The 20,983-nt window shown below is 43.4% G+C and overlaps 1 protein-coding gene across 12 annotated transcripts in view; it reads right to left on the bottom strand.

Annotated features, from left to right (window-relative positions):
- Positions 1-20,983, bottom strand: part of LOC309864762 (uncharacterized protein) — a 468,381-nt gene that overhangs the window by 371,443 nt on the left and 75,955 nt on the right. For 6 of the 12 annotated variants that reach the window (XR_014311746.1, XM_082730548.1, XM_082730549.1 and 3 more), the window contains exon 1: positions 2,399-2,571. The exons of 5 other annotated variants lie outside the window; for them this stretch is intronic. The gene's annotated coding sequence lies outside the window, so the exon portion shown is untranslated. Of the gene's footprint in view, positions 1-2,398; positions 2,572-20,983 lie in introns of those variants that run through there. One more of the 12 variants, XR_014311747.1, reaches the window with a different exon arrangement.

Raw genomic sequence — 20,983 nt, 5'->3', positions numbered from 1 at the left:
CCTGCTCATGTTCACTTGTGCTCTCTTTCTCTCAAATAAATAAATAAAATCTTAAAAAAAAAAATTAGTGGAAACATTTACTGCACAAGTGTCATTCATTAGAGACATTTTCTTATAATCAGTTCACAAAAACACTATTGTTATTTTATTTATTTTTTGAGAGAGAAAGAGAGAAAGTGGCAGGGAGGAGCAGAGGGAGAGGAAGAGAGAATCTTAAGCAGACTCCAAACCAGACAGGGAGTTCGGTCTCATACCACTGAGATCATGACCTAAGAGGAAATCAAGAATCAGACGCTGAACCAACTGAGCCACCCAGGTTCCCCCCAACCACAGTTTTATTAGAGGCCATATATCCAGCAATAAAAATAAGTTTAGAAAATTACTTGTACTGCTATCCCTTTAATAGAATGGAATTTTTCTGTTATAAGTTTTCAGAAAGTGTCTTCCTTTTACTTAAGTACCATACAGATTACATAGGCAAACATTTGTCATTTTCCAAACCAAGAATTCTTCTTATAGTCCTTAGATAAAATAAACTTTGCCTCTATGCACTGAGATACACGTGTTTTACTAGATATGCACATTCACACACACATACCATGCCACACAGAGACAGCAGCAGGAGAGTGGAAAAATCATGGATTTAGAGGCAGAAACCTCGGGACCTAGTTATGATGTGTCTACTAATTGTAAGACACAAATGAAGTCGCTTAATATCCCTGAATTCCAGTTTCATCTATTATACATTGGTAATAATAATGACTTTGCTTACCTCAGGGAATCATGGTGATACTCCAAAAAGATGACATATAGGAAAATAATTTGTATAAAGATATAATTTTCACAAAATATTTAAATATATTTCTTATGCTTTAAGGGCTCGGTTTCAATAAGAGCTATCTTTGTTAGGCAAAAGTTGAGTTATGAAACTAAAAGTACAACTTTCCATATGATGTGGAGTTTCCTGTTCTGTGCTTTACAGAGACACGTCCCAGATGCACGACTATTTATTACCATATGACCAGCTTGAGCTTTGATTACAGTTATTAAGACATGAAAATATTGATGGAGGTGAGACTCCTGTTGTGAAATATAATGACCATGAAAATCTAAAATGTCATGGGACATCATCCTTCACTTCTGGACTGTAAGAATTAAGAAGCTGGAGGATAACTTTAACAAAATAAGTAGATTGGAAATAGAAAGTTAAACATTACCTTACTGATGAATTTACCAACTAGACTTCCTGGCTAGCACTAGGAGGTCATGCTGACACCTGGACTTTCATGCACCCATGGGGCTGACCCAAGGCCAGTGAGAAGGAGGCCAGTCTTCCTTCCAGGGGCATCATTTTACTGCAGGTACCTGTCTGCCCCACTGACCTGATCCCTTTGTGATAGCCCAGGGGTGGGGTGGAACCTCCCTCTAGAACCTCCCCCTCACTCTCGGGCCATGCTCCAAATTTCCCTTGACTCCCAAAGGGCTTCTCATTGTTAAATTGCTCTCTGGATTGAGGTTTCCTGTGCCTTATGCTGGTGACTGTCATCTTAACTGATCAACTTAGTCCAAGAATCTCACACTGACATGGCTACAGGCACCAGAAAGAAAAGGTAGATGGGAAAACGCGCCAGTGGAATCTGTCACCCTGAACAGTGCCTGAACCACGGAAGCATGGTTCCATGGAACCAAGGACCGCTGAGCTGGAGCCAGCTGTAACCTTACAGAAAGAGAGCCCCTCCCCAGGCCTTCTCATAGTCTAGAGCCTGTGGGGAAGGGAGAAGAATGTACACCAGAGGGCAGGACACACACAAGTCAATAAGGCAAGCCCAAAACCCAGATGAGGAAGTCATAGATCATTTACCCAGTTATAAGCAAAGATAAAAATAAGAGCAGAGTTTATTATTTCCAGTTAATCCAAAAGACTGTCCCTAATGCAGAGTCACAGAGTAATTACCCTAGATGGGACTTGAAGATCATCTTGTTTTCATTTTTCATATGAAAATATCAATGCCCAGAAACTCTTCTAAACGCAACCACATTCATACCACATGCACAGCTTACCGCCCAAGACAAAGTCATTGAAACAAATGTGTTGTCCTGCACCTGGTCTCCCCCATGTAGGCAGGGACTTTGCTACATGCTGCATCAAGGTCAGACCACCACTTCTCAGGAATGGAGAAGGTTAGGAGATGTTATCAGTGGTCAGTATATTTCTCTATCACTGATTATAATACCAACACCCATAACTGTCTCCATTTCAACCAGGAAACCAGTCAAATGTGACAAACATGCTCTTGTTACTCAACAAGTCTCTGGAAAGCATCACTCTGCTACTTGCAACTTTTGAAAACCAAAAAATGACTCAACTAAAAAAAAAAAAAATATTTGATTGAATTACCTTGTAGAAATTACCTTTAAAGCCAACGAACCTGGGAACTTCAAATGGTATCTCAACTATCCTGGAAGGAGGCCATAATCATCTTTATCTAAAGAAAGCCAGTCTGCTGCCATGGAGAAAGCAAGGTCTAAAGTTCATAGATCAGTACAAGAGATCTGATTGACAGCTCTGCCATAGTTGGGGAAGGAACCACTCTCCTTATGTAATGGGAAGTAGGCTTTCAACACAAGGCACCATGGGTGGCTCCCAGTGAAAGCAACGTAAGCTATATGGTGGCTGTCACCCACGGGAACTGGTTTAACAGTCATGTCCGGCTTTGCTAACATCATGTTCTACCAGGAGGGTTTTACAGATCTCATGTTGTTCCTCAAAAAAGGGGGGGAGGGGAGTTAATCAGGTCAGTACCTATCCTCCCATTTAACCGATGGAGAAACCAGGTTACAGGCAGTATTTGGCCTTTCTAACCTCCTTCCACGGGGAGACACTTGAAAGCATCACGCCTGGGATGCCGTGGCCCCATGCCCTGGCCACAGAGCGGTCCCCTAAATTGTGGTTAAAAAAACAATAAGTGAAAAAGGGGACCCAGATCTAGGAGGGATTCATCTTTTGGTTTGAATTGGTCGATTTAGGGCAGAGGGAGGGGTGGTCTTTTCAGAAAAGTAGGTTTTGACCTTAAATTTTTTTCAAACCATCATGCGACCATTTTCTCCATTACACACAATTTCCAAGTGTGATTTCAAGTGGAAACTTCATTAGCTTGTTCAGGCATTATCTGTGTCATTTAACAAATACTGCTTCTGTGTAGAAATAAATGTGTTTTCAGGGGTATACTATGTCTAAGGCACAGAGTTCTTACTTCTACTCACAAAGAATAGGTCTATTACCTATTATCTCATGCTCAGAGGGGAGGTACCAACTATTCAGATCAAGTTTTTCAGAGGGAAAAAAAAAAAATGTGACATGCCTATGCAATAAAATCCTTCACATTTATACAGGAGTTTAAGAAGCATTTTCATGTAACTAATGTAATCCTCACAAAATCCTTGTTTTATAGATGAAGCCCCAGAGGCTTGGCAGTGTTAAAACTTGCCCAAAGGTCCCTGGCTTCTAAAACGCTGGAGTCAGAGTCTGGCTATGCCTCTAGCTCTGCTGCTCCTTTGGACACATGCCTCCACCCCCTCCCTCCCCACCTCCTCCAGCTCTACTTCCCCAAGTAAAGCCGGAAGCCAGGCTGTCTCCACCTCGAACTCATCTCTGATTATGAGATAAACGCCTTCATGCTCTTTTCCACGGCACAACCTTCCCCTGCTCTGCACTGCTGGTAACATCCCAAGTCATCAGACCCACGATGAGAAGGGCCACCCTGGCCTTCCTCCTCACCCTCTCCCCAAACCAAGCATGATGTCTGTCTCTTACTGCAATAGGTATTTGTCGAAGGAAAGACAGAAGGAACAAAGGGGAAAAGGAAGGAAAGCAGGCAGGAGAGGGAGAAGGAAGAGAGAAAAAAATGAGGGAGGAATCTTAGAAAACTCTTCTCATTACCACACAGCTAATCATACAGAAGTATCTTAAAGTATATACTATTGCTTGTATTCTGTTAGAACATAGGATCCCAGTAGGGGTCCCACTGTCAGGAAAATTACACCATAGCAAAAAGATAACAAAAAGGGATCAACTGGAGAAAATCCCAGCATGAGACAGACGGAGGGGAGATGGGGGGTGGGGAGTGGGGGATGGGGTGGGGGTGGGGAGTGGGGGATGGGGTGGGGGGTGGGGGTGGTGGTGGAGGGTGGCGATCAGGGAGGGAGAGCAATGGGGCAGGAGAACCCCAGGACTAGAGGCCCTGGGAGAACCTGAAGCTGCTGTAAGATCTCGCTTCAAGGACAGAAGAAAGCAGTCTCTCAGGAGTGCAGGTTGGCACCGGAAGAACTGGATTCCCGCGTTTTACGTGATTTACGTGCATTGCGTGCGACAAACCAAGAACACTACGACGTGACATTGGCTACTCTGTGGGCATCAAGTGGCTCTATGAGTCATTGCTAGAATGTCAAGGGATGTCTTAGTCAGGAAACTGTCTCCGCCTCGCTGTTTACCATCAACAACTTAGAAGTTTAAAGAGCTAACAAGCTGGCACAGTGCCCTGGGCTCCTGGGAGGCAGGCCATGCCCCACTTGGGGTGAAAGCCCCCTCTTCCCCTCACATCAGCTTTTCTCCACTGCAGTGAGTGTGAGATTTCTGCATTTATACCCCTGCTCTTTGCTCAGGATTTCACATAAGAGAGCTGACCAACGTTGATCCAAACAATGCACTGATGATATCTTACGGTAATAATTATTTGTGGAATCGATGTGTTATTTCCACATACAAATACTGCAAAAGTCTGAGATAAGTCCCTCTACACGATTCCCCTGGGGCAGACTATGGCACACACCGCTTGCACTTGAAAATGACGTTCTTCATTGGAGGAAAAGTGGTTTTCATGAGGTAGAGAGGAATCGTTTTTTTTTGTTTTTCAAAAAAAGACTTTATTTATTTGACAGAGAGGGAGAGAGGAAGAGAGTCCAAGCAGGGGGAGCTGCAGAGGGAGAGGGAGAAGCAGGCTCCCAGCTGAGTAGGGAAACTAACACAGGATCCCAGGACCCTGGGATCATGAGTTGAGCCAATGGCAGATGCTTAACTGACTGAGCCACCCGTGTGCCCTAGACTGGAATAATTTTAAAAGTTAAGATTTGGGGCACCTGGGTAACTCAGTTGGTTGGGTGTCAGACTCTTGATTTCAGCTCAGGTCTTGATCTTGGGGTCATGAGTTTAAGCCCCATGTTGGGAAAAAAATAAATAAATAAGTTTCTGTCTTTGTCCACATGCTGGACAAACATGTGTAACCTTGTAATCACCTAATATTTTGGTCCTTGATGTTCTCATGAGTACAATGCTTTAGTGGAGAGAGAAATATTCTATCTCATTGCTTTCAGCTCTGGGATCAGAGCATCTGATCTCTTTCTATCCCTGAACTAGCAAGCAACACTACAAGGCATGCGGTCTCCCCTTGAGGAACTTTCAGAACCCAAAATATTTGAATAACTGGAAAGGCAATATCAGCCTGCTCCTTAGAACTCTATCAAGTAAAAGGCCACTATCTCTCCCCCTATAACTGAGACTCAGCAAAGACCTGGAGATTTGGAGATGCTACCAGCAGATTATTTTACTAGTGTTTGTTTTCCTGAAGTATTATCAAGGTTTTTTTTTTTTTTTCTTTTTTGTGCTCTTAAAAAAAAAAAAAAATCATCAAATAATTCTGCAACCAAACATTCAAAATACTGGCAAAAACAGGATCCCAATCTTTGAGGTAGTAGACCTATTTTAGTCCTGGTTTTAATCTTTACTTTGGTGACTTTTGATGCCCAACACTCAGGGCCTTGTCTTTCTCTTTTAGAAAGGGGTGGTGGGGAGGGAAAAAAGAAAGAAAGAAAGAAAGAAAGAAAGCCTTCTCTGTCTAGTTCCCAGGTTTACCTGAGGGACACAGGAGATAATTGGTGTAAAAGTACTTCATAAAATTTAATGTGTGCTACGAATGAAAAGGATTGTATTTTTTTATCATAAAGCCATTGTTCATGTGACTGGCCAGATCGATAGCGTAAACATGCATTATAAACAGAAGTCTAAAAGATAATGCCTTTAGCAAAGGAAGCATTATTTTCATTATTATCTGTACGGAGAAGGCAGGACATTCTGAATGTTAACAATCAGAAGAAAACTCATCAGAGGGAGCGCCACCCTTCAAAGATTATTAAACCTTGCGACATCCAGGTAACCAGGCAACTGGGGTTCCTTCTACCCTGAAGCAATATAGGTGACAATGGCATAAGTCACCCTTTCCTTGGTATCGAGCGCAACAGCCACTCAGAACACCACCCAGGTGTCCAGGTAATGACAACACTTTCATGGGTCAGCATCCCCTCCTGATAATATGACCGAGACCCAGGATGCCATGGTGAATCTCCATCTAAGGATCTTGGCTGACCAAGGAAACTTCTAGAAAAGCTGACCTCCAATACCTATTTCCTCTTGCAGGCCACCGAGGAGCTTTTCCAGGCAGAAAGGAATATCTCTTTCACCTGACTTGACACAATCAGGACAAGCAGCATGAAGCGTCCCTGGTCAAAAAGAATTGTGGGGCTGGGTTACTCTTGATTTTCTGCACAGCTCGCAGGGCAGAACTTTTCCTGAAAATCCTGAAGTTCAGATGTTTACAATTATAGGCAATGAGGCTCAAGGAGTCAGCCTCATGGATCACTTGTGTTGTATTTTTGGTTTTGTTTTCATTAGATGCAACCCTGAGCTGAGCCATGAGCCTTCCAGGGAGTTGCACAAGTTCAGCTTTTAGACATGGTGTTTCATGGTCATGGAAAAAAAATAATAATTGGATTTAATAGGTTTTCACAATCATACTATCTACTTAACCTTCCAAGATCATTACTCACTTAATTGCAAGCCCCAAGGAAAGATCAGAGGGTAGGGTCTACGCTAGGCAATCGTAATGATAAAAAAGTAGACTCTTCACAATTGATGTAAAATCAAAATATAATACTCCAAGTAACTTCAAGTGTTCTGACTGAAGCCCCTTAGATTTGAAATAACTGGACTCCCTTGAGAATTACTCTCGTGACAAAATGGATGCTTATATATTTAAACATAAATATATATATTTATATATATATTTGCCTCGAACAGATTACATGCAACTACAGTGACCTCATGAAAGCTTCAAGCTATCAGGGACAGGCTTTTGCTCTACTGTAGCTCTGTACAAGTACTCGCCTTCCCTTCTAGATGAGTACACTGAGGAATTCTGAGGGCCGTTCGCATAGCGTGCCCACGTATCAGAGCAGTAAGCCCACAGAACATATCACACAGGCCCGATAAGAGTGCCCCTCTCCTGTCAGAAGTGCATTCTCTGCTGAGCTCTAGAGTCCCACAACAGGTCATTCAGGTTATAAGAAGCTTTAATTAGCTGTTCTACAAATGAGAGCATTCTTCAGTCTCCAAAAGATGTTTTCCATCTTGACACCGTCTCAAGGAAAATCCTGAACGAAAGATTTACTCGAAATCTGGTTCTTATTCCCTCATTTACTTTTGTGGGATTAAAGCAAAACAAAAGCACTTTTTTTTTTTTTTTTTTTTTTTTTTTTTTACTCTCTTTACAGAGCGTACTATAATCGGATTCCTCATTGCCATTCCAAGCCAAGGCATCAGATCCACTTTGCTTCTGCCAAGTTTTTTTCTTCTTTCTGCAATGTCCTTGTTTGTGTTCACTCCCGGTGTTCCAGGTTACTCTGTCAGGCCAGGCTCGTGCTGCCCCACAGCCTCCCACAGAGGGCTTGAGAAGGCTCAGCAGGACGATGAGCCCAGCACATCCATGGTGGGATTGAAACGCAGCCCCAGGAGTACTGAGTCTCGGGGGAAAGGGCAGAGCTGATAGCTGCAGATAACAGGGCCTTCAGAGAACTGTCACACCAGAGTCCAGCAAACACTCCCTACGCCCCAGGCGGTCTCATGAACAGGACTGGGAGGTAAATTCCCAGTCTAGGCCTAGTAGCCTCCCAAAGTCTGCCCCAAGCTTGACAGACAGAGAGACTCACAGGCCTTTGGTTTCTCTGCCGTGATGTTGCGTGGTACGTAGAAGAAGGAAAGAAAAAAACCCATCTTCTTTGAAAAACCAGTCCTTCTACAGCTGCAGCAGAACAGAGAAAATGCATATGTTCCCGATAAACTGTGTGCTTCAGAGGTTTGCGGAAAGGAAGGAGATGGTATTGTAATAAAATTAAAATCTTATTAAAATGTTAAAAATCTATTTTATATTAAGTAATCCCTTAATGAGGCGGGTCAAAGAAAAATGACTTGGTTAAATCACCATTCTAATTTTCAAAAGGATGTTTTCAGCAAAGGTTGGTGTTTGATTGCTTCGTTGCTATCACTGAGAGGGCACGCCGGAGGATTCTGTAGAGCCCGCACCAGTGGCCATCCCGATGGCACAGGACAGTCAGTTTGCTCCCATCTTTGTCTCCTCCCTTCCCCATTCCATTGCTCCCCTCCTCTGACTTATGGCCAGTACTAGCATAGCTCACATTCTCTCTTTTCCAAAAGCAACCCACACTTCTCAGTGTGCTTCTGTCATCAGTTCAGATCCCGCTTCTGACCCTGAGCTTGCTGTGTAGGATGTGGACATTGGTGTCCCAGTAACAAAGCCACAGCCAGGAAGTCTCATCGGGACAACCTGCTCCAGTGATAACACAGGCTGAGCTTGGCAGGCACACCCTATGGCATCTCCAAACTTCAGCAAGTCCAACAACTACTCCATCTTCATAAGGCTCTCCCAAGAGTGGCATGGTCTCCATCTCTGTATGCGTTACTCTCATCCACATCCACATGAAACATTCTAGAACCATTTGCCTTCTACTACCCCGGCAAACACCGAAGCAGGATGCAAAACTTATTTTAATAGCATTGGCCTTCATTCAAAAAACATCTATTGAGAACCTACTCTGTAAAGCGCCATGCTAGTTGCTAGTTGCTAAGAATATGGAGATGAAAAGAGAGGTAGACCAAAGTGCTGGTGGTGGGTGTTAACAATAGTCATTAAGGTCATCCCAGTTCCTTTGTTCTGACTCCATGATCACTAGTAAACTCTTAGTTTTATAGGGGCTTTAAAACACTTGGACATACCTAGTCTTATTTGATCTTCACAACAGTCTTGTTGGGTAGGGATTGTTCATCTTGCTGGGTAGGGATTGTTCATCTTGCAGATGAAAGAAACTGAGGCTGAGAGGTGCTGAGTGATTTAACCTCAAGTCACAGAGTTAGTAAGTGGCAGAATATGAAATCAAACTTAAAACTTCTGGCTGTGTGTCCACCGCTCACTCCATACATCATCTAGTCTCTTTAGGGCCAAAGAGGGAAGTGTTTTTCAAGAAATCTTCGGGTGGTAATATGACGAACCAGCCTCGAACACCTACCACATGCAAAACCAGTCCTGGCCTCTGGGAAGAAAATGTAGCAATACAAAGATGGAGGCAACATGGCCCCTATTCAAAGGAGTTTAGTGAAGGGAAGAAAAAATCACTGGCTGTGAACCAATTCAAGGAAGCTAATGAATCAGGGGAAAGCGAAAGTGAAAGTGCCTTGTAGGGGTTAGAACCTAAAGGATCCAGACTGAACTTGGGCATTGTGTTTGGGAGGGGCTATCTTTGTCCTCCATCCCAGTTACTCTCAGGCCAAGAAGCAACAAATAGCAATATGGTTTTCCATGCAGAGTGTTCTACAGTGGAGAAAGGGAGATGTTCAATTGACACAAGGATGTGGACTTCTAAGAATTATCTCCTAAATTAGTAAGTTGGAAGAATAATTTATTTTAACAACAATCCAGAAAAGTCTCCTGGAATTTGACAACTTCCCATGAGTCCCCAAGAACCTGTAAACTTTTGGAGAACTGGCAGGGTTAAGTGTGTTAGCCTACAAAGCTAAAAGCAGAGTTTAGACTACTATGATTATCTGCGACATTTTACCTAAAATGGTCACCTGGTCTCTGTTTTCGACATCTATTTAGCTTGGAAGCTTCATAATGGTATGGCAGGACAAACTGAAGTTATTACCATTTCTTCCAGACGATGAGGAAAAATTCAACAAGGGCTGGCATTGGCTAGATCATAGATGGCTAAGAAAGTGCTATCTGCTGCCAATGGCAGTAACTCTGGTAATAAAAGAGGCTCTGGACCACATCACGTACTTCTCAACACAGTAAAACCAGAATAGCTGTTGTGCAAGGGAGAGCATCAAAATAGGTTTCCCCTTGCTTGGGATGAAATTGTGTTGTCTCTGCAGACAAAGTCCATGCTCTTTGCAGGAATAAGATTCCTATGAAAACTCAGTCACGCTGTTCACTGGCCTGAGAGACCTAACAGGATTTAGAGCACCCCACCAACCCACTCACTTGTCTGGTCCATCCTGACCTCTCAGGGCTGCACCCCAGATGGGGAGCTACCATTAGCACTGGCACATGCTAAAGGGTATGGAGGAGATAGGCCCCTTTTCACTTCCCAAGGATGGGGCTATAACCTAGAGCTGGGAGACTTGAGAGGGGGAACAGAGGAAGGAGAAAGAAGAGTAAAGAGAGGGAATGGAAGAGAGTAGGACATATATGACAACCTCCTTTTAAAGACTTCTAACCCAGGGTGCCAGGGTGGCTCAGTGGGTTAAACACAAGACTCTTGACATCAGCTCAGGTCTTAATGCTGGGGTGCTAAGATCGAGCCCCGGATTGGGCACTGTGCTGGGCATGGAGCCTGCTTAAGATTCTCTATCTCCCAGGGCGCCTGGGTGGCTCAGTGGGTTAAAGCCTCTGCCTTCAGCTCAGGTCATGATCTCAGGGTCCTGGGATCGAGCCCCGCATCGGGCTCTCTGCTCAGCGGGGAGCCTGCTTCCTCCTCGCTCTCTCTGCCTGCCTCTCTGCCTGCTTGTGATCTCTGCCAAATAAATAAATAAAATCTTTAAAAAAAAAAAAAAGATTCTCTATCTCCCTCTGACCCTGCCCACTGTGCTCTCCGTCTAAAAAAATAGACTTCTTACCCTCGTGCAATGGAAGGAAAAGTAATGTGTCTTCAACCTGTTATGCTACCCTGTTCTGTGAGATATACTAGATCTTTGAGTAAAGACCCATGCCTACCTCCCTCTCTCTCCAGAGGTCTAAAAGGAAACCAGGCCCTTTTGTGGATTTTCAGGGGTACCATCACTGGTTATTAGCAGTTTTTTTTAAGCTACTCAAAACTCATCTAATACGTTTAGTTTTGACTTCAGTTAACCATAGTTACTTTCTGTTGCCTACAGCCAAAGGAGCCTAGCTACTCCCTCCTTAGTCTTTCCAGTACTGTACTTTTTAAACCTACCTATGTCAGCATCTACGGTCTCCCCCCACCCCATTACAGTGAAAGAAGTACCCCTTCTCCTATGGAAAAGCAATTCCTTCAACAGGTGCTAGATCTCACCATCTTCCACGCTTTCAGGGACTCTATTCCTGCATCATCAGTCTCTCCCTGCCCACCGGGCCATTCTTGTAAGTCTATAAAATAGACTTGGCTAGCAACCATCCTAAAAAATCACACTTGCCGCTACTTCCCCTGCAATCACTACTCCTCTCCACTTCATGTTCTAGCTGTTCTTCTATAGAGGGTTGTGCAGACATGTTGCCCTTGCTCACTTCCCAATTCTCTCTTCAACCAAGTCTTGTCTGGATTCCACCCCCCATAAGCTGCTGACACTGAGACTGCTTTTGCTAGGTCCCTGGTGACCTCCATACTCCAAATCTACTGGATATTTTCCTGCTCTTATTTTACTAAGCTTCTTGGTAGTATTGGCCTCGTTGGCCGTCCTATTTTTCTTAAAGTCTCCTCTTGACTCATCAGCAGCTTCTCTTGCTGAGAGTGGAGTGAAAGAGTAGTAGCTCTGGGAGTCATGGGATCTGAGCAGTTAGAAAGCCCAAGGGACGGAGGACGGGAGCTCATTTCATTTTTACAAGGCAGTACAGGTGGTCTTCTTAAATAACTTAGATCATTTCATTCCCTTAATTTAAATCTTTCATCACGTCTCATCACACATAGAGCAAAAGTCACAATCTTTAAAATGCCCATCAGGGAAGCTGCACATCATCTCTCTGTCCTATCTATAGCCCCAACACCAAAAGTATTCTCATAACTTGCCCAAGTCATGAGATATGAGTTGCCCAAGTCCTGCATGTTCATTTCAGAACACTAAGAGCTATTAAAAAGTTGTTTTCTTCTACTTTGTGTTTTGACCTTTATAAAATTATTATTGGTGCTTAAAATAGAGAGTAAGGAATGAAACTCTTATCAGCTATTGAGTAAAACTAACATTTATATACAAATGTCTGTCACCGCCAGTGGGATCTAAGAAAGCTGCAGGCCCATGCCCGTTCTGGGAGCTCTCTGCTCTTTGAAGCAAATAAAACCACAACCATCCCATTATTATTCAATAGGCACTTGTGCCGGACATGCCACTACAACAAATGATAATACAGACATTGTTTTGTAACATATTGGATGGGAGAGACTTCACAGAGTCCAGTGTTTTCTCCACACAAGTCAAGATGAAGTTCAAGCCAGTGTGCAAACCTATTAGCCACCTAAGGAATTTCATGGAGCACTTGACTTAAAGACTAAGCATTAGCACCACACTTGACTTTCTCTTGTTCCCCCATACCATGAGTTTTTGAGATGTGGCTTCAGTCCTGAAAGTAGTTACCTCCATTCCATTTTACACTTTTGCCTTATACTACCACTCCCAGGAGACTATGTCAACATCCATGGTGCAATTTATACAGAGGAACTATCCCACCACTTCAGTCTATATTGTTTTCATGTAGAGCCTACATTATGCTGTTTTGCAAAATTTACAAACACCATGACAAACATTGCCCAGTTTGTCTGTGGGTTGGTAGAGACACCTGTACATGCATTAGACCAAGAATATGTGGATCAGGGGTGGCAATTTTCAAAAACTAATAGAATTAAACTCTCTAGTATTCAAATCTCCTGCTTTTGCCTGCAGTTTGCAGTGCTCTATGTTTGGGGGAGGGGGGGCCAATACGCATGATTCTTTTTTGGACAGATATCATTTGACAAAGCTCTCCAGAGGAATTAATCTAGCTAAATATTTACCTGGATGTTATCAACTTGTTATGGTTAGGAAAATGAAAGTGATTTCAAAAACAAAGTAGAAAATCACACTCCCCTTTAAAATAAGAAGAGTTTTCAAAATCCAATGGGTTCATTTTTAGCCTCTTTCCTTCCTAACTTACTTTACTTGGTTATTTTATCATCTCCCAACATATTTTCCCCAACATCTAGATGTAATTAAATTGAAAGAGTTCTTCCTGGTTCCTTTTTCTGAAGGAGACACCTGTAGATGTGACTGGCCTACTATGTCTGAAACAAGGATAGAACCTGCCGTACCACTAGCATTGTTTCAGTATGGAAATTAACCTTCAAGTAAGTCGGGCTTGGGATTCAGCAATTAGCTGAGTCAGTGGACGTCACAGAGAAATTCAGCAGTATCAACTATGATTAGTCAATAGGAATTTCCAAAAACTCCTACAAGTTTAGAAATTAGCACTGTGAGATTTAAAGACTACCATCAGGTCCCTTCTTCAAACCCTAGGAAGAGAAATATGATCAAAACCAAACTTTAAGGGTGTCTGGGTGGCTCAGTGGATTGAGCCTTTGCCTTCAGCTCAGGTCATGATCTCAGGGTCCTGGGATGGAGCCTTGCATTGGGCTCTCTGCTCAGCAGGGAGCCTGCTTCCTCCTTTCTCTCTGCCTGTCTCTCTGCCTACTTGTGATCTCTCTCTCTGTCAAATAAATAAATAAGACAAACAAACAAACAAACAAACCCAAACTTTCATTGTTTCCTTCACCAGTTATTATTCTCCTGTTGGGGGAAGAATTCACCACCCTCCAGTTTTAAGATAGCAGAGCTTTGAAATCAGCACATGTCACTACAGAAATGTAAGTATTTGGCTCCCCGGGGCTTCCTGTTCCAGTCTTAGCACACAAGCAGCATTTCCAATTCTCCGATCTCTCCCTATGCTTTCATCCTTTCTATGACATGGTTATTGTTCTGTCTTCTAAACTTGAAAGGGCAGAGAGGTGGGAGCATGAGGGCTCCCTATGAGTGGTAGAATGATAAACGTATTCATCACCGTACCTTCCACCAACGAGCATTTAACAAGGCACCCAGCTCATATTGGTACTCAAAGAGAAATTGTTTTTAAGATTTGAAAGCAAGAAAAAACAATCAATACTGTAGATGCCTCAAAAGCTGGAGGCAGGGGAATGATGAGCAAATGTAGAGAGTGTAAAGAAAATTTACCAGTTGAGCCTATCAAATCAGATTGGTGGGTAGGGGACCGGAGCCAGGCAGGTTGGCATGGACGGGGCTATCATGACCTAGATCTGAAATGATGAAGCCCCAAATTAGGACAGGGAAAGTACTCAAGAATGTAAGAAAATTCAGGGTGAGGGTGGGAAGCAGTAGAATTTGATGACCGGCCGACATGATGGGAATGGGACAGGCAAGAATAAAGGCAAGTGGAAATGTTCGAGAGGACTTCAAAGTTTTGAGCTGCAGCAACTGTGAGACAAGTGTGCCATGGCAGAAACAAGGAACTTGGAAGGGGAACTGGTTTTGTGGGGGAGAGATGATGAGCTCAGTTAGAGACTGTTGAATGTGAGGCGATGGGAAGACTTTCAAGTGAAAATGACCCGTGAGCAGTCAGAGATATGGGAATAAACCTTGAGCAAGGGGCAGGATGCGAGCTGTAAATGTGTGAGTCATCAGCCCCGTGGGCTCGTCGCAGCTGTGAGAATAGAGACGATGTCCACATAGTGCCATGCCAGCAAGAAGAGTAGAAGAGCCAGGACTGAGCCTCAGGTAATGGGGCATGAGGAGGAACAAGGGGCAGCTGGGAAACTTCAGGAGAACGGGAAAATTAGCAGGGAAATGCGGAGAGTAGAGCGCAGGAAATACGAAAGGACAAAAAATTTCCAAGAAGCAGGTGGGGAAAATAATGAGAGGGGTGGAAGGAATAGTGAGAACGAAATCAAAAGGAAGGACATTGAATGTCGCATTAGCAGTTGGTGACTTCTAGGAGCCAGTTTGGGCAAACAGGTGGGGGTGGGGATTAGATTCCAGGAGATAAAGAGGGATTAGGGAAAGAAGAAACAGATTACAAACTATATTTTTTTAAAATGTCAATGAAAAACCAATAGAATTGTAGCTGAAGAAGATAAAAATATACTTATTGTTTCTGAGAAAGATTCTAGAAAATATTTTATGGTATTTGTTAAATGAAGTATTTAATTCCTACATCTCTCACCAACATGGAAACTATAAGTTCAGAAGGACCTTTGCTATCTTTGAAATGGAGCTTAATCCTACCCCCACCTCCGCTGTACGCATTCATGCGTACACACACACACACACACACACTCACATTCATATTTGCATATTCACACTCACTTAAAAAGTTCACAGACCCCTTCTCATGCCACAAGGGTCACACTTCTCCGAATTGGGGTTTCTAGATAAAGTCAGCCTGAAACTTGCCACAAATGGTTAATTTGAACCTCAAATGATATCAGAGCTGGGTAACAACCATTGCTATTTGAGCATTTTATCTCAGCCTGTGCTCCGGTGTTCCCTATCTACGTTTTGTGCAAAAGGGACCTCATGTTCAGTGTTCATGTCTATCCTTTAACTAGCCAAGCCATATTAGGGACTTAAAAAAAAAAAAAAAAACACCGATCCCATCATTGTTGGGTGGTCATTCCTACAGCAGGGGTTTCAATATAGTTCCCGAGAAGACTGCAGAGCCAAAGGAGCCAGCTACTAAGCCTGTGCCAAGGACCAGCAGGAATACACCAGCCAGCATCTTCATTTTTCATTCAAGCACCATTTGTCTAAAGCCAACCTTTCTCCTATTCCCCTTCCATACCTTGTTCCAAAACAGAATCCCCCTATGCTTTTCCAAGGTTAAGAAAGGTATGACATGGATGCTAGAACACATATTTATTGCATGTGTGTAAGTACCGAATAGAATTTCAACTCTGACACCTGTGGTGTTGCTTGACCCTAAGCCAAACTTAGATTTGAATACAGAGTATAAACTTCCAGAAGTTTGGTTTGGATAATACAAACACTTTTTCCTAAACCTGAGAATAGTAAAAACAGATAACTTCAGATAACGAAATAGAATGTTCTCATGATTTTGACTTAGGGATTTAAAACTATTAAATTCTGACACACACACAGAAGAGTGCACAAGATGGGAGCTCAACGAATTTTCATAAAACAAGCATGCCCACGTAACCAACACCCAGGTGAGGAAATAAAACATAATTGGCCCCCTAGAAGCCCCTCTTGTGGCTCTTGCCCATTGCTACCTGGCTGCAAGGAAACTGTTGGTTTTACCTGGTTTTGAGTTTTGTAGAAATAAAGTTATACATATAAAGATATGTATATTCTTTTGGGTCTGGCTTATTTTGCTCAAGGTTCTGTTTGTGAGATTCATCTATGTTTTTGTAGCTGGTTATAGGTAGTTCACTGCACAAATATATTGCAATTTATTTATCTATTCCTTGGTTGATGGATATTGGAGTTGTTTTCATTTAAGGGCTATTGCAAATAGTGCTGCTGGGAACATTCTTGTACACATCTTTTGAGGCTCCTGTGCTTTCACTATTCTTGGGTATGAATGTGGGAGTGAATTCGCCTGGCCATACAGTGTTCAAACAGCCGGCTTCAATAGAGAGTGCCAAACAGCTTCCTAAGGTGTCCTCCTAATTTAGCTTCTTGCAAGATTGTACTTGAACTCCAACTTCTCCATCCCATCACCAGCATTCGGTATTGTCAAGTGTTCTCAAGCTTCTTCTCTGTTTTTGCCACCCTGATGAGTCTGGCCCTTTTTAAATTCTCTGCACAGATCATAGTATCAGGAACAACAGCACGATCATTCTTAGCTCTAATGAACATTACTAATAAGGAGCATCCCCTATTTTCAGAATTTACAATCCTGCAAATAATCCTAATCTGAGACTTCCTTTGTGTTTACACTGAATGGGGATTTTATTTTCTTTTCTTTTTAAATATTTTATTTATTTATTTGAGAAATCATGAGAGAGCAGGAGGGTCAGAGGGAGAAGCAGACTCCCCACTGAACAGGGAGCCTGATGCAGGACTAGATCTTGGGACTCCAGGATCACGACCTGAGCTGATGGCAGTCATTTAACCAACTGAGCCACGCAGGCACCCTGAATGGGGATTTCACCAGGTCTTTCGTTTAGAAGTCATACAACTCATAAAGAAAAACTGGAGTGCTAGAGTCCCTCAACTCTGTCTTCAGATGTCTTAAAAATAAATAAACAAAAGATAGGAAGGCAAGATGGAGAGAAGGCAGGTGGACTGTTGATTCTTATTAGCCAGAGTGATCTTGTGAACAAGACTTCAACAACAACAACAAAGGAACAAAGGAAGGTTCTCTAGGAAAATCTTTGATTTACTTAAATTCCCTTATAAGTATATGCTATTCTTTGGAGATGATCATGCTAAAAATTTTTTTTAATTAAATGTGTACATGCACACACACACACACTTACATACACACATATTTTTATATATGTAAAATGAAGTATAAAGGTAGGTAAAAATAAATGAAGTTATGACACTGACATCAGTCAGTTTCAGGCTGTACCTCTCTCCAGCATGTTGGAAATTGCCTGATTTAGATGATGGTTACTAGGAATGCCCCTGAAATGCCTGTAATCTTCACAGCTATCACTTGAGCTAACCATGCACAACTCCTCAAAAACCCCCCAGAAAATTTAGGAGAAAAAGCAAAGGGAAAAGCTAATTCCAGAGCCAACTTCCTAAGAAGACTCTCACACAGTTGTCCTGTCTCCCTGAGCTCCAAAAGCACCGAGCAGACCAATCTCCAACCCCAGATCTCTGAACAAATGGGGCTCGTCCTCAATCGTCCCAGCACACGCTGCGCGCTCTGGGGCTGATGGGTCAGCCCGTCAGAGCAGCAGTCCTCCTAGTGTCAGAGCCTGTGGGTACCTGTAACTTTCCCTAAAAAGGCTGCGAAATTCAAAAGGGCAGAGCCCCGGTCTTACTCATCTCAGGAGTCGTCGCCCAGAGTCACAAGCACTTTGCAGGCACAGAGCAATGTCCAAGAGAACTTTATGAACGGTCCCCAGACCAACTGCATTCATACTGAGAGTACTGAGTCGTCCGTAAGTTAAAGAAAGTGGATGTTGTTTTCCATAGTGTGGAACCATTTAGGTCATCATTTTGGAGGGTTCCACCATCCCAACACACACACACATCCATACACATGGACCCCATCCCAACACACACACACATCCGTACACATGGACCCCACCCTCCCTCACCTCCAGGTATGCACCGGCCCTGCAAAATAGCTCTCCTTTCACTGATCATTCACAGCCTGATTAGCTTTACTCCACCGAGAAGCGGTGTGATGGAAAAGGCCAAGCCTGACACAGGCGCTGTGAGTTCTCCTCTTATCTGCCATGAACAGGCTGTGTGGCCCATGTCTTTCAGCCTTATGTTTCTCACGCAGCAGGCCTCTCAGCTTCCTTCGGTGTCACAGACATGCATGTCTCCCTAATTCCTCAGACACAGGGAGGATCCGGTGCTCCTCCTCCTGTTTCCCCCAGGGTACCACTGCAGCCTGAGAAGTTCTGATTTTCTGTTTGCTCAATCAAGTCAGTTACATCCAGGATCCGTCTGTTAACTCAGAGTGTGGGAAGAATGCTTCTTGTCTGTTTCGGCAATAAGAGACTCGGACATAGGAACGCAGTTAACTGGACTTACAGCACTCACAAGTCACTCTCCCTTTCTGAACCCAGCCTGCCTTGCTAATAGGACATGGGGAAGGAAGAGACCTTCAAACAAGAACAAGAGATTGCTCGCTAGAAACCCAGCAGGTAAAGTTCATAGAGAGCTCAGCAGTGCCCCCCCGCCACTTCCTATAGCTGAAGAACCATAATTTTCTAAATTACTTTTTGCCCGATTGCTATACACAAGAACAGATGAGGTCTTGGCTTTCTCCTAATCCTGAACAGGTTGAGTCTTAAGACGTCTAAGTAGATTTTCTCCTCAGAGCTGTCTGATCCATGATGAAGTCTGCAACAACCCCTTGTGTGAGCCTGTTTGCCTTTTCTCTAAAAGCCAAGACAAAAGAAGGTACTCTGGGTAGACAAGAGGCATGTACCAAAGTTTCCTTTCTCAGTACCAAGCAAAATCCTGGATGTGGAGACTGATAGAATGTCCACTGAGCAGCAACAAAGCCATCAATGAATTTGGTTCCTTTCCAAGGAGCATGGGTCTAAAGGTGTGCCTGGATATTTCAACAAGATACCCGGTGAGAATTCCAATGTACTTCCTCTTTTGGAAGAATGAAAGAGAAAATTAATTTTGGCTTCTAAGAGCAGGAGTAAGCTTCTGATCAGAGATTGATTTTTTTTTTTCTTTTTCTTTCTCTCTCTCTCTTTTTTAATTCCAGGCTGAACAAGGCCAAGCACCAGATGTTCAAAGTGGTAAACTGTTGGGAGTTCTCTGCAAAAGCTGTTCAGCCAATTGCACTTGGGCTCCCCTGCAGGGGCCCCCCAGATTGTTTTTTTTGTTGTTGTTGTTGTTAAGGTTAAAGTTCAACCCCAGCTAAAGCTGCATTCAGAGAGTGGGAGTAAATGTCTGGCCACAGAGAGAGGTGGGGAGGGTGACTTTCTCTGTAGTTGTGTGTCCTAGATTTTCTGAAATGATTACATTCTGAGGACTCAGAGGCAGCTCACACTTTCAAGTCTGAATGCTGACTCATGTCCTCCCCTTCAGGGCAACGGAAAGGAAGGGCGGAGTTGGAGGATCTGGGTTGGGGAGCAGGGTAGGAGCCGACATGGGGCTGGGGGGAGCAGAGAGAGAGAGAGAGAGATGGGGAATGAGGACACCAGCAAGACTCCACTTCTGAAGGCAAACCTTCTTTCTGGTTTTCTGCAGGACTCGTGAAACTTGAAGGAAGAGTCGGCAAAAGTTGTCCCGACGGCATTTTTTCATCCTTCCTAGCCTGATCCGTTCCTTGCTTCTTTCTGAGATCTTTGGGACTCATACAGTTAATAAAGGGGGAGGAAGAAATATCAAAAGGCTATTTTTGTCTTGTTTGCAAGGATCAGTGAAATGAGTCAAATAAATTGAGGGGAAAAAAAAATCCCCCATAACTCAGGCTGATCCAGAAGGGAATCTTTGCTGAGACTTCAAAGTGTCATTTCCTCCAATGACCTAAATGGGTTCATGAAAGTTTGGGTCATTCAAGCAGCTGGCCATCCACAGGACATTGAGTGGCCTAATCATCTCAATAGCCCCAAGTTTGATGGTGTCATTTGTCCGACTATTCAAAACACACACACACACACACACACACACACACTCTCTCTCTCTCTCTCTCTCTTTCCTAATCTCAGGTACTGAATCTCAGGAGTTCTTCCATTAGGAAACCCATCTGTTGGGACGACTGGGTGGCTCAGTGGGTTAAGCCGCTGCCTTCGGCTCAGGTCACTATCTCAGGCTCCTGGGATCGAGCCCCAAATCAGGCTCCTTGCTTGGCAGGGAGTCTGCTTCTCTCTCCGCCTCTGACTGCTTGTGTGCTCTCTCTCTCCTTCTCTGACAAATTAATAAAATCTTTAAAAAAAAAAATTTTTTTTTTAAAAAAGGAAACCCATCTGCAGTGGGTCCAAAACCCATCTTACCTGTGGTGACCCAGGAGAGCTTCAAAAACTAGCATTTTGTGCTACATATATATACAGGTGTGTTTTCCATAGAAGTGATGCTCTATCATTCAGGGTGGCAATAGGGTACTCAGTACTCCCTTTGTGACCACTGATTCATTTCTTCAACAAATATTTATTTTGCACCTCCTGTCAAGCACCCTGATGGGAGCTGAGAACA

This window comes from Mustela nivalis (assembly GCF_964662115.1).
Source record: "Mustela nivalis genome assembly, chromosome: 5".
Taxonomy (NCBI): domain Eukaryota; kingdom Metazoa; phylum Chordata; class Mammalia; order Carnivora; family Mustelidae; genus Mustela; species Mustela nivalis.
This window is presented reverse-complemented; position numbering and strand designations above follow the sequence as displayed.